The 12,096-nt window shown below is 40.1% G+C and overlaps 1 long non-coding RNA gene across 2 annotated transcripts in view; it reads right to left on the reverse strand.

Moving 5' to 3' along the window:
- Positions 1-12,096, reverse strand: part of LOC128704331 (uncharacterized) — a 54,989-nt gene that overhangs the window by 34,143 nt on the left and 8,750 nt on the right. Inside the window, exon 1 of one of the 2 annotated variants that reach the window (XR_008409443.2) lies at positions 4,331-4,446. The exons of the other annotated variant lie outside the window; for it this stretch is intronic. This is a non-coding gene — a long non-coding RNA (uncharacterized lncRNA). Of the gene's footprint in view, positions 1-4,330; positions 4,447-12,096 lie in introns of those variants that run through there. 2 annotated transcript variants of the gene reach the window in all.

Genomic DNA, 12,096 nt, shown 5'->3' on the forward strand with positions numbered 1-12,096 from the left:
CCCTGTAACCACAACAAGGCGAGTACACACACATACAAATTACTACAGCTAACTGAAACTGAAAAAAAAAAATGATATAATTCCAGAAGACGGGACATCACTAACATTGCTCTGCTGTTGTAGCTGTATGTAATGACAGATAAATTACACACATGCTGACGTACATAGTCTCTAAGGTAAAGAACACCAGGATTATTATTATTATTATTATTATTATTATTATTATTATTATTATTATTATAAATTATTAATTACGGAATATATCAGTGGAATGGAAGAGTGATGGTCTGGCAGGAGGTGCAGGGTAGTGGTGTACCACAAGACTTCATATTAGGACCACTACGTTCCTCATTATAAATCAGTGACCTGCCTGACCAGATAGCATTTTATCTCTGTTATCGGACGATGTAAGGCTAATGTAAACAAAGATATGTGCAGAACTTGTCAGTAGTGGATATTGCAAATATAACAAGACTTTCTAAGTATGCCAGATCTAACAGGGTACACAGCGCCAACCTGGATCCCTAATTGAGCTAAGCATATCTAGAAACTGGAAACTACACCTTAAAAAATATTGGAAGAAAAACCCAGGAGAAAAATAATTACAATATACAAGAAAGATACTAAGAGGGGTCGATAGAGCAGATAGGCTATTTTAAACGAGGGTATCGAGGGCAAGTGGATATTGATGGAAGCTAAATACAGATGAATCATGAGGATATCAGGAAGTGCCGCTTCATTCTGAGTGGTTACGAAGTGGAATGACCCGAATAAGAAAGGATGCAGATTCCATACATAGCTTTACGAGTAGGTATATTAGTGCAGGTGATGCGAGTAAGAGACGGAGCCAAGAGCCGAGACTCGAGCATCAGAGGAGATACGATAATCACATCGATGTACAAAATGATGAGAGAAAATAGACAAGGAATATTTGTTAATGACAAACAGTAAGGGATAACTGTACATAATGTGAGCGTTAAGATAGAAACAATATTTGTCAGTCTTGATAGCTGCAACAGTGTTGCCACACCTGATGAAGGACTGAAGCATCATAATGGAAATAGTTACCTTTGTTTTTCTAGGTAGAACTACAGAGACTATGTTAAATTTGACTTAAAGAGTAACAACTGGGCGTTTACGTTGCAAATTTAATTTTCTCTATCCTAATGTCACTCACGTTAACTTATTACACTGAGTTTGACATTATTACTAATCCTGTGTCATCATTGACGGTTCCTGATGTACATAATAACTAACAATATACTCATTGGAAAAGCTGGTTATAGATAAAAAATCGGGAGAAATTAATTAATGTAAAACTTGAATGGATTCCATCACACAGTGAATTATTCCTTCATGATAAAGTTTATAAGTCAGCCAAACAAAGTACCCTGAAGGAAATTGTAGATTATAATTGGCATATCTGTGTCTAGCATTAGGAATAATATTAGGAGAGAAGTAAATAATGAATCTGAGTGTCATAGTAATGCAGTTATTAGCCTGAGTAGATCTATCACACTCATGGAGGATTTTGCAATGTAAACACTTAAGTACAGAAGTACATACTTGTAACCAAAGTGTACTTTAGCTTACTTACAAGTACTTCTGACAGACACACACACAAACAATATGCAAAATATAAGGTCACCCTTATAGTTGAACACTGTGTGTGTAATTATCCATTTATTGAGGAATATATACATACAATAATCCATGTGTTATGTCAAGGTATTTTATTAATGAAAATAAGATATCAAACATTTTAAGTAAATATTCTAAATTTGCTTATATCAGATAAGTCAATTGTTGACATATATCCAGATATACTATTAAATTTTTAGAAGCCTATTTTCTAGGTCTATTGTGTAGTTATATTCTCTTGCGCTACCGTCCACAGGATGTATTAAGGATGCACAATAAATTAGCCGCTTCGGCGACAAAATCTAAATGTAATCTTTAGTTTCTCCTGGGTTAATAACCCGAATAAAGTCTAATGTGAGCATCTCTGTGTCAGTTTGTCGAATGTCATTCCCACGAGTTACTTTCCACTGATTTACTCTCCCTTATGCTGCCCTCCCGTCCCATAAGTAGCCCTCCTATCCCATGAGTGGCCCTCCCATCCCAGGAGTGGCCCTCCAGTCCCATGAGTGGCTCTCCCGTCCCATGAGTGGCCCTCCCATCCCATGAGGGGGTCCTCATGTCCCATGAGGGGCCATCCCATCAGGGGCTCTCCCGTCCCATGAGGGGGCCCCCCGTCCCATGAGGGGGCCCCCATCCCATGGGCCCTCCCGTCCCATGGGAGCCCTCCCACTTAGTGATCTTTGTATATAAACTGGTTGTCTATCATGTGTGAGGCAGTGTTATATGACTGTTTTGGAGCATAAACGAGCTTACTCGTAAGAAACTGATTGTGGGTGTTTGAGAGACAGTGACGTACTCATTGATGGATTAGTGATCGGTGATTGATTAATGGATCAATGGTTGATGCAATATTTATCACTGATGAACGATTATTAATCACTGATTGACTGCTTATTTTGGGTAATTTATAGGGTAATGACCCGTGATTAATGAGACATTGAGCCGATGATTTAGTTCAAGCATAAGGGATTGGTGATTAGCATTTAAGTGGTTGCAGTCTAGGGTTTGACTAAGGGATAATTAGTGCAATTATTAATTCTGGTTTGTGAGTCAGGTCATTCGCCGAACAAAAGATGCATCATAATCTTCACCTGGAAGATACTGGAGGGATTGATCACAAATCTGCACGCGAAATTGCTACTTACAGACGCAGGAGACAGACAGTGAAGGATACCTGCAGTGAAAAACACGGGAGCGATGAGCACACTGAGAGAACTCAGTGTTAGGGGACCACGACACTTTAAATCCCTCTCTTTGTGCATACCCCTCAAGGAAGGTTCCTTGATGTTGGTGAGGGGCTCTTGATTTAGGGAATTGGATCTGTGCTCCAGTTCCCCGAATTAAGCCTGAATGCCTTCCACATCCCCCCCCAGGCGCTGTATAATCCTCCGGGTTTAGCGCTTCCCCCTTGATTGTAATAATAATAATCTTTGTGCATAAGGGGGGTGAGGGTTATCAACAAACCTTCATCTGTCTTCAAGAGGGAACTCGACAGATTCCTCAAAAACAGTTCCTGATCAGCCGGGCTGTGGTGCATACGCTGGAGTGCGGACGGCGGGAACTAACAGTTTGATCGATAAAGCCAGCAACCAGAGGCGGTGACTTCCAAAAGCGACTCCAGGTAAACCCAAAGGTCCCAAGTTCAATCCTGGGCGGAACGAGGCGTATGAGCAAGTCTTACACCTGCTGTCCCAGTTCACCCAACAGTAAATAATTACCTGCTTGCTATCAGGCTGCCGTAGATTGCATCCTTTCGGAAATGTTATAATACTAATGTAAATACTACTAATAATAATGATAATAATAATAATAATAATAACTGGTATATGTTCGTAAGAGAAAATAGGTTGTAATACTATTAAGAATACTATATTTGAAGCCTCGCTCGATGTTAAGGAGGAGAGGTCAAGCCTGCCTGCTCTCTCTATCTCTCTATCTCTCTCTCTCTCTCTCGGATCTACATGATTTAGGCTTAAAGTTCCTACTTTCCACGCCCTAGGGGCAAACTCTAAACCTTCTAAGAACTATTACCAATTTCACCTCATTTCTTCAACGCCTAGTGTTGACAATGTAGTTTATAATGTATGAGGTATTAATATCTGGCAACATAGATATGGGGAAGAGGGTGAAGTTGGAGCCAGCTGTGGGTCACAGTTGTCACGTGGGTCACAGTTGCCACGTGGGTCATAGTTGTCAAGTGGGTTACAGTTGTCACATGGGTCACAGTTGTCACGTGGGTCACAGTTACGTTGGTCAGCTGTCACGTGGGTCACAGTTACGTTGGTCAGCTGTCACGTGGGCCACAGTCATTACGGTCAGCTGTCACGTGGGTCACAGCTGTCATGTAGGTCACAGCTATCATGTAGATCACAGCTGTCACGAGGGGTCACAACTGTCACAGCATGTCAACATCTCGTATATGAAGAGATCAAGAGAAACACACACACACACCAGAGGGGAGAGAGAGAGAGAGAGAGAGAGAGAGAGAGAGAGAGAGAGAGAGAGAGAGAGAGAGAGCAGAGGGGGTGTTGTTGCAAGGGGAGGTGACACTTGACTGCTGCATGCTGGCCACGACACCCCTCCATCTTACCTCCCACAACAAGTTGCAACCTCACACCATATTGCTACTCCTCCCCCTCCACACCCCCTCTCCTCTCTCTCTCTGAAAAACCTCCAGGGATATACATACCTTCTAGCGTGGCTTAGGCCTATTCTTACCCTACTTATATCCTCTATCAGGTGGAATAAGTGAAATAAAAACTAGCAGGAGAGAGGCGGCAACGGTGATCAAAATATAGAATGAAGGCGAAACGAAAACAAACCGTGCGAAGCTCGGAACATTGAGATGTAATCATCACCACGCCTTCCTAACTCTACCTTCCTTCTCTACTCTCATGTTTCTCTCTTATCTCCTCTCTCTCCACATAGTTCATCAACTAATATCCTCATCTCACCACGGACATTATTATGGATATGCCTAAGGAGAGATAATCTAGGAGCTATTGATTAAAGCTTCATAGTAAACATTGTTGGGGGTAAAACTTCCTCCCCCCCAAGTGAAGTATTTTTTCGCATCTTCGGACACGGGCACAAGGCCGTTGTGTGGAGTCCGGTTATTGAATCTTTATCTCTATTCTCTCTCATCTGCTTCTACCCTCTGTCTTGCTCTCCCAGTATCTCTCACCCACGCACCATCTACACAACCCCATCAAATTGCTAGACTTAAATATAACGAGGGAAGGATAGCCCGAGGAGGAGTAAAAAGCGGAGGTGAATGGGAGTAAGACAGGCAGACATTTAATTGGTTCACAATGGTGGTGAGCACGTGAGAGAAGGGTACGTTTTCTGGCGTCTTGAAGCACTTCTTGACGTTCTTGGCTACGTCTTATGCAATACCTGGCCGGGGATATCCCCTCTGCGCGTTTTCCGCGCTTCGTGGGTACGTTTACTGAACCAGATGGCACATAGTATCTTAAAGATGTGGTGACGTGTATGTGTGTGTGTGTGTGTGTGTGTGTGTGTGTGTGTGTGTGTGTGTGTGTGTGTGTGTGTGGCGGCATGACGCGGAACTCAACTATTTTGTGAATGTTGATTAACTGATGACGCGTTTATGACAAACTGTTACTGATACTCATGTTGCTGTTGTTGTTACTACTGCTGATGTTGTGCTGTTCTTACTGTTGATGTTACTGTTACTGCTGATGTTGTGCTGTTCTTACTGTTGATGTTGTGCTGTTCTTACTGTTGATGTTACTGTTACTGCTGATGTTGTGCTGTTCTTACTGTTGATGTTACTGTTACTGCTGATGTTGTGCTGTTCTTACTGTTGATGTTACTGTTACTGCTGATGTTGTGCTGTTCTTACTGTTGATGTTACTGTTACTGCTGATGTTGTGCTGTTCTTACTGTTGATGTTACTGTTACTGCTGATGTTGTGCTGTTCTTACTGTTGATGTTACTGTTACTGCTGATGTTGTGCTGTTCTTACTGTTGATGTTACTGTTACTGCTGATGTTGTGCTGTTCTTACTGTTGATGTTACTGTTACTGCTGATGTTGTGCTGTTCTTACTGTTGATGTTACTGTTACTGCTGATGTTGTGCTGTTCTTACTGTTGATGTTACTGTTACTGCTGATGTTGTGCTGTTCTTACTGTTGATGTTACTGTTACTGCTGATGTTGTGCTGTTCTTACTGTTGATGTTACTGTTACTGCTGATGTTGTGCTGTTCTTACTGTTGATGTTACTGTTACTGCTGATGTTGTGCTGTTCTTACTGTTGATGTTACTGTTACTGCTGATGTTGTGCTGTTCTTACTGTTGATGTTAGTGTTACTGCTGATGTTGTGCTGTTCTTACTGTTGATGTTACTGTTACTGCTGATGTTGTGCTGTTCTTACTGTTGATGTTACTGTTACTGCTGATGTTGTGCTGTTCTTACTGTTGATGTTACTGTTACTGCTGATGTTGTGCTGTTCTTACTGTTGATGTTAGTGTTACTGCTGATGTTGTGCTGTTCTTACTGTTGATGTTACTGTTACTGCTGATGTTGTGCTGTTCTTACTGTTGATGTTACTGTTACTGCTGATGTTGTGCTGTTCTTACTGTTGATGTTAGTGTTACTGCTGATGTTGTGCTGTTCTTACTGTTGATGTTACTGTTACTGCTGATGTGCTGTTCTTACTGTTGATGTTACTGTTACTGCTGATGTGCTGTTCTTACTGTTGATGTTAGTGTTACTGCTGATGTTGTGCTGTTCTTACTGTTGATGTTACTGTTACTGCTGATGTGCTGTTCTTACTGTTGATGTTACTGTTACTGCTGATGTTGTGCTGTTCTTACTGTTGATGTTACTGTTACTGCTGATGTTGTGCTGTTCTTACTGTTGATGTTACTGTTACTGCTGATGTTGTGCTGTTCTTACTGTTGATGTTAGTGTTACTGCTGATGTTGTGCTGTTCTTACTGTTGATGTTGTGCTGTTCTTACTGATGTTGTGCTGTTCTTACTGTTGATGTTGTGCTGTTCTTACTGTTGATGTTAGTGTTACTGCTGATGTTGTGCTGTTCTTACTGTTGATGTTACTGTTACTGCTGATGTGCTGTTCTTACTGTTGATGTTGTGCTGTTTACTGTTGATGCTGTTATGCTGATGTGCTGTTCTTACTGTTGATGTTACTGTTACTGCTGATGTTGTGCTGTTCTTACTGTTGATGTTACTGTTACTGCTGATGTTGTGCTGTTCTTACTGTTGATGTTACTGTTACTGCTGATGTTGTGCTGTTCTTACTGTTGATGTTAGTGTTACTGCTGATGTTGTGCTGTTCTTACTGTTGATGTTACTGTTACTGCTGATGTTGTGCTGTTCTTACTGTTGATGTTGTGCTGTTCTTACTGTTGATGTTACTGTTACTGCTGATGTTGTGCTGTTCTTACTGTTGATGTTACTGTTACTGCTGATGTTGTGCTGTTCTTACTGTTGATGTTACTGTTACTGCTGATGTTGTGCTGTTCTTACTGTTGATGTTAGTGTTACTGCTGATGTTGTGCTGTTCTTACTGTTGATGTTACTGTTACTGCTGATGTTGTGCTGTTCTTACTGTTGATGTTACTGTTACTACTGATGTTGTGCTGTTCTTACTGTTGATGTTGTGCTGTTCTTACTGCTGATGTTGTGCTGTTCTTACTGTTGATGTTAGTGTTACTGCTGATGTTGTGCTGTTCTTACTGTTGATGTTACTGTTACTGCTGATGTTGTGCTGTTCTTACTGTTGATGTTACTGTTACTGCTGATGTGCTGTTATTTCTCTGCTGATGCTGTTACTGTTGTTGTTGTTGTTCTTGCTCTTGTTCTTACTGTTACCGATGTTTTGTCGTTACTACTGCTATTGCTGTTACTGTTATTATTTTTACTGCCTCTGCTGTTGTTACTATTGTAGCTGTTGTATTAGCGTTACTGTTGCTGATGCTGTTGTTACTGCTGTTACCTCTATTATTGTTGTTGTCATTTTTGTTATTTCTGCTGTTGTTGTTACTGCTCTTGTTGTTACAACTGTTGTTACTACTGCTGCTGTTATAACTGCTTTCTTTGCTAAAAACAAAATCCTTCAAGGGAGGTTCCTTGATGCTAGTGACGGTCACTTGATTATAAGATCAAGTAACCTTAACCAGCTTCCCCTTTCCCAAGGCACTGCATGACCCCTTACGGATTTAGTGCTCCTCTATTAAATAATAATGTACAACTAAATTTACCAATTTTTACTGTATATTGGGATATTCTTGCAGGAATGTCAGCCTAATATTTAAAAATATTATTGTTAAAATGATGTATAATGCTAGGTTAGTTGTGGTGTTAATGTTATGGCTACCAATGTTAGGCTAGGTTAGTTGTGGTGTTAATGTTATGGTTACCAATGTTAGGCTAGGTTAGTTGTGGTGTTAATGTTATGGTTACCAATGTTAGGCTAGGTTAGTTGTGGTGTTAATGTTATGGCTGCTAATGTTAGGCTAGGTTAGTTGTGGTGTTAATGTTATGGCTGCTAATGTTAGGCTAGGTTAGTTGTGGTGTTAATGTTATGGTTACCAATGTTAGGCTAGGTTAGTTGTGGTGTTAATGTTATGGCTGCCATTGTTAGGCTAGGTTAGTTGTGGTGTTAATGTTATGGTTACCAATGTTAGGCTAGGTTAGTTGTGGTGTTAATGTTATGGCTACCAATGTTAGGCTAGGTTAGTTGTGGTGTTAATGTTATGGTTACCAATGTTAGGCTAGGTTAGTTGTGGTGTTAATGTTATGGTTACCAATGTTAGGCTAGGTTAGTTGTGGTGTTAATGTTATGGCTACCAATGTTAGGCTAGGTTAGTTGTGGTGTTAATGTTATGGTTACCAATGTTAGGCTAGGTTAGTTGTGGTGTTAATGTTACGGTTACCAATGTTAGGCTAGGTTAGTTGTGGTGTTAATGTTATGGCTACCAATGTTAGGCTAGGTTAGTTGTGGTGTTAATGTTATGGTTACCAATGTTAGGCTAGGTTAGTTGTGGTGTTAATGTTATGGTTACCAATGTTAGGCTAGGTTAGTTGTGGTGTTAATATTATGGTTACCAATGTTAGGCTAGGTTAGTTGTGGTGTTAATGTTATGGTTACCAATGTTAGGCTAGGTTAGTTGTGGTGTTAATGTTATGGTTACCAATGTTAGGCTAGGTTAGTTGTGGTGTTAATGTTATGGCTACCAATGTTAGGCTAGGTTAGTTGTGGTGTTAATGTTATGGCTACCAATGTTAGGCTAGGTTAGTTGTGGTGTTAATGTTATGGCTGCTAATGTTAGGCTAGGTTAGTTGTGGTGTTAATGTTATGGCTACCATTGTTAGGCTAGGTTAGTTGTGGTGTTAATGTTATGGCTGCTAATGTTAGGCTAGGTTAGTTGTGGTGTTAATGTTATGGCTACCATTGTTAGGCTAGGTTAGTTGTGGTGTTAATGTTATGGTTACCAATGTTAGGCTAGGTTAGTTGTGGTGTTAATGTTATGGTTACCAATGTTAGGCTAGGTTAGTTGTGGTGTTAATGTTATGGTTACCAATGTTAGGCTAGGTTAGTTGTGGTGTTAATGTTATGGTTACCAATGTTAGGCTAGGTTAGTTGTGGTGTTAATGTTATGACTGCTAATGTTAGGCTAGGTTAGTTGTGGTGTTAATGTTATGGCTACCAATGTTAGGCTAGGTTAGTTGTGGTGTTAATGTTATGGCTACCAATGTTAGGCTAGGTTAGTTGTGGTGTTAATGTTATGGCTACCAATGTTAGGCTAGGTTAGTTGTGGTGTTAATGTTATGACTGCTAATGTTAGGCTAGGTTAGTTGTGGTGTTAATGTTATGGCTACCAATGTTAGGCTAGGTTAGTTGTGGTGTTAATGTTATGGCTACCAATGTTAGGCTAGGTTAGTTGTGGTGTTAATGTTATGGCTACCAATGTTAGGCTAGGTTAGTTGTGGTGTTAATGTTATGGCTACCAATGTTAGGCTAGGTTAGTTGTGGTGTTAATGTTATGGCTACCATTGTTAGGCTAGGTTAGTTGTGGTGTTAATGTTATGGTTACCAATGTTAGGCTAGGTTAGTTGTGGTGTTAATGTTATGGTTACCAATGTTAGGCTAGGTTAGTTGTGGTGTTAATGTTATGGCTACCAATGTTAGGCTAGGTTAGTTGTGGTGTTAATGTTATGGCTACCAATGTTAGGCTAGGTTAGTTGTGGTGTTAATGTTATGGCTACCAATGTTAGGCTAGGTTAGTTGTGGTGTTAATGTTATGGCTGCTAATGTTAGGCTAGGTTAGTTGTGGTGTTAATGTTATGGCTACCATTGTTAGGCTAGGTTAGTTGTGGTGTTAATGTTATGACTGCTAATGTTAGGCTAGGTTAGTTGTGGTGTTAATGTTATGGCTACCATTGTTAGGCTAGGTTAGTTGTGGTGTTAATGTTATGACTGCTAATGTTAGGCTAGGTTAGTTGTAGTGTTAATGTTATGGCTACCAATGTTAGGCTAGGTTAGTTGTGGTGTTAATGTTATGGCTGCTAATGTTAGGCTAGGTTAGTTGTGGTGTTAATGTTATGGCTACCAATGTTAGGCTAGGTTAGTTGTGGTGTTAATGTTATGGCTACCAATGTTAGGCTAGGTTAGTTGTGGTGTTAATGTTATGGCTACCAATGTTAGGCTAGGTTAGTTGTGGTGTTAATGTTATGGTTACCAATGTTAGGCTAGGTTAGTTGTGGTGTTAATGTTATGGCTACCATTGTTAGGCTAGGTTAGTTGTGGTGTTAATGTTATGACTGCTAATGTTAGGCTAGGTTAGTTGTGGTGTTAATGTTATGGCTACCAATGTTAGGCTAGGTTAGTTGTGGTGTTAATGTTATGGCTACCAATGTTAGGCTAGGTTAGTTGTGGTGTTAATGTTATGGTTACCAATGTTAGGCTAGGTTAGTTGTGGTGTTAATGTTATGGCTACCATTGTTAGGCTAGGTTAGTTGTGGTGTTAATGTTATGGCTACCATTGTTAGGCTAGGTTAGTTGTGGTGTTAATGTTATGGCTACCATTGTTAGGCTAGGTTAGTTGTGGTGTTAATGTTATGACTGCTAATGTTAGGCTAGGTTAGTTGTGGTGTTAATGTTATGGCTACCAATGTTAGGCTAGGTTAGTTGTGGTGTTAATGTTATGGCTACCAATGTTAGGCTAGGTTAGTTGTGGTGTTAATGTTATGGCTACCAATGTTAGGCTAGGTTAGTTGTGGTGTTAATGTTATGGCTACCAATGTTAGGCTAGGTTAGTTGTGGTGTTAATGTTATGGCTACCAATGTTAGGCTAGGTTAGTTGTGGTGTTAATGTTATGGCTACCAATGTTAGGCTAGGTTAGTTGTGGTGTTAATGTTATGGCTGCTAATGTTAGGCTAGGTTAGTTGTGGTGTTAATGTTATAGGGCTACCAATGTTAGGCTAGGTTAGTTGTGGTGTTAATGTTATGGCTACCAATGTTAGGCTAGGTTAGTTGTGGTGTTAATGTTATGGCTACCAATGTTAGGCTAGGTTAGTTGTGGTGTTAATGTTATGGCTACCAATGTTAGGCTAGGTTAGTTGTGGTGTTAATGTTATGGCTACCAATGTTAGGCTAGGTTAGTTGTGGTGTTAATGTTATGGCTGCTAATGTTAGGCTAGGTTAGTTGTGGTGTTAATGTTATGGCTACCAATGTTAGGCTAGGTTAGTTGTGGTGTTAATGTTATGGCTACCAATGTTAGGCTAGGTTAGTTGTGGTGTTAATGTTATGGCTACCAATGTTAGGCTAGGTTAGTTGTGGTGTTAATGTTATGGCTACCAATGTTAGGCTAGGTTAGTTGTGGTGTTAATGTTATGGCTGCTAATGTTAGGCTAGGTTAGTTGTGGTGTTAATGTTATGGCTACCAATGTTAGGCTAGGTTAGTTGTGGTGTTAATGTTATGGCTGCTAATGTTAGGCTAGGTTAGTTGTGGTGTTAATGTTATGGCTACCATTGTTAGGCTAGGTTAGTTGTGGTGTTAATGTTAAGGGTCAACGAGTAAGCTTCGCAGGAACTTAATTTTATCATTTAAATTATGATCAACATATGTTGACAACATTTCGTGTATCAACTGTGTGAGTGTATATATGATGACTGATATGTGTGTCTATTTGTATGTATTTCTGTACGAAATATGGTAAAGAGTTTTATAGATTGACTACTACTACTACTACTACTACTACTACTACTACTACTACTACTACTACTACTACTACTACTACTACTACTACTACTACTACTACTACTACTACAATTACTGGTGTTGTTGTTACTGCTGTTGTTGCTATTACTACTACTGTCATCTCGTAGTTTAGTGGGGATGTGTTAGGCTCAACTTGTAAAAGACCAGGACCAATTCTAGGCAAGGCGAGTCATAAGGAAGTC

The sequence above is a fragment of the Cherax quadricarinatus genome, chromosome 84, assembly GCF_038502225.1.
Source record: "Cherax quadricarinatus isolate ZL_2023a chromosome 84, ASM3850222v1, whole genome shotgun sequence".
In the NCBI taxonomy this organism is placed as follows: Eukaryota; Metazoa; Arthropoda; class Malacostraca; order Decapoda; family Parastacidae; genus Cherax; species Cherax quadricarinatus.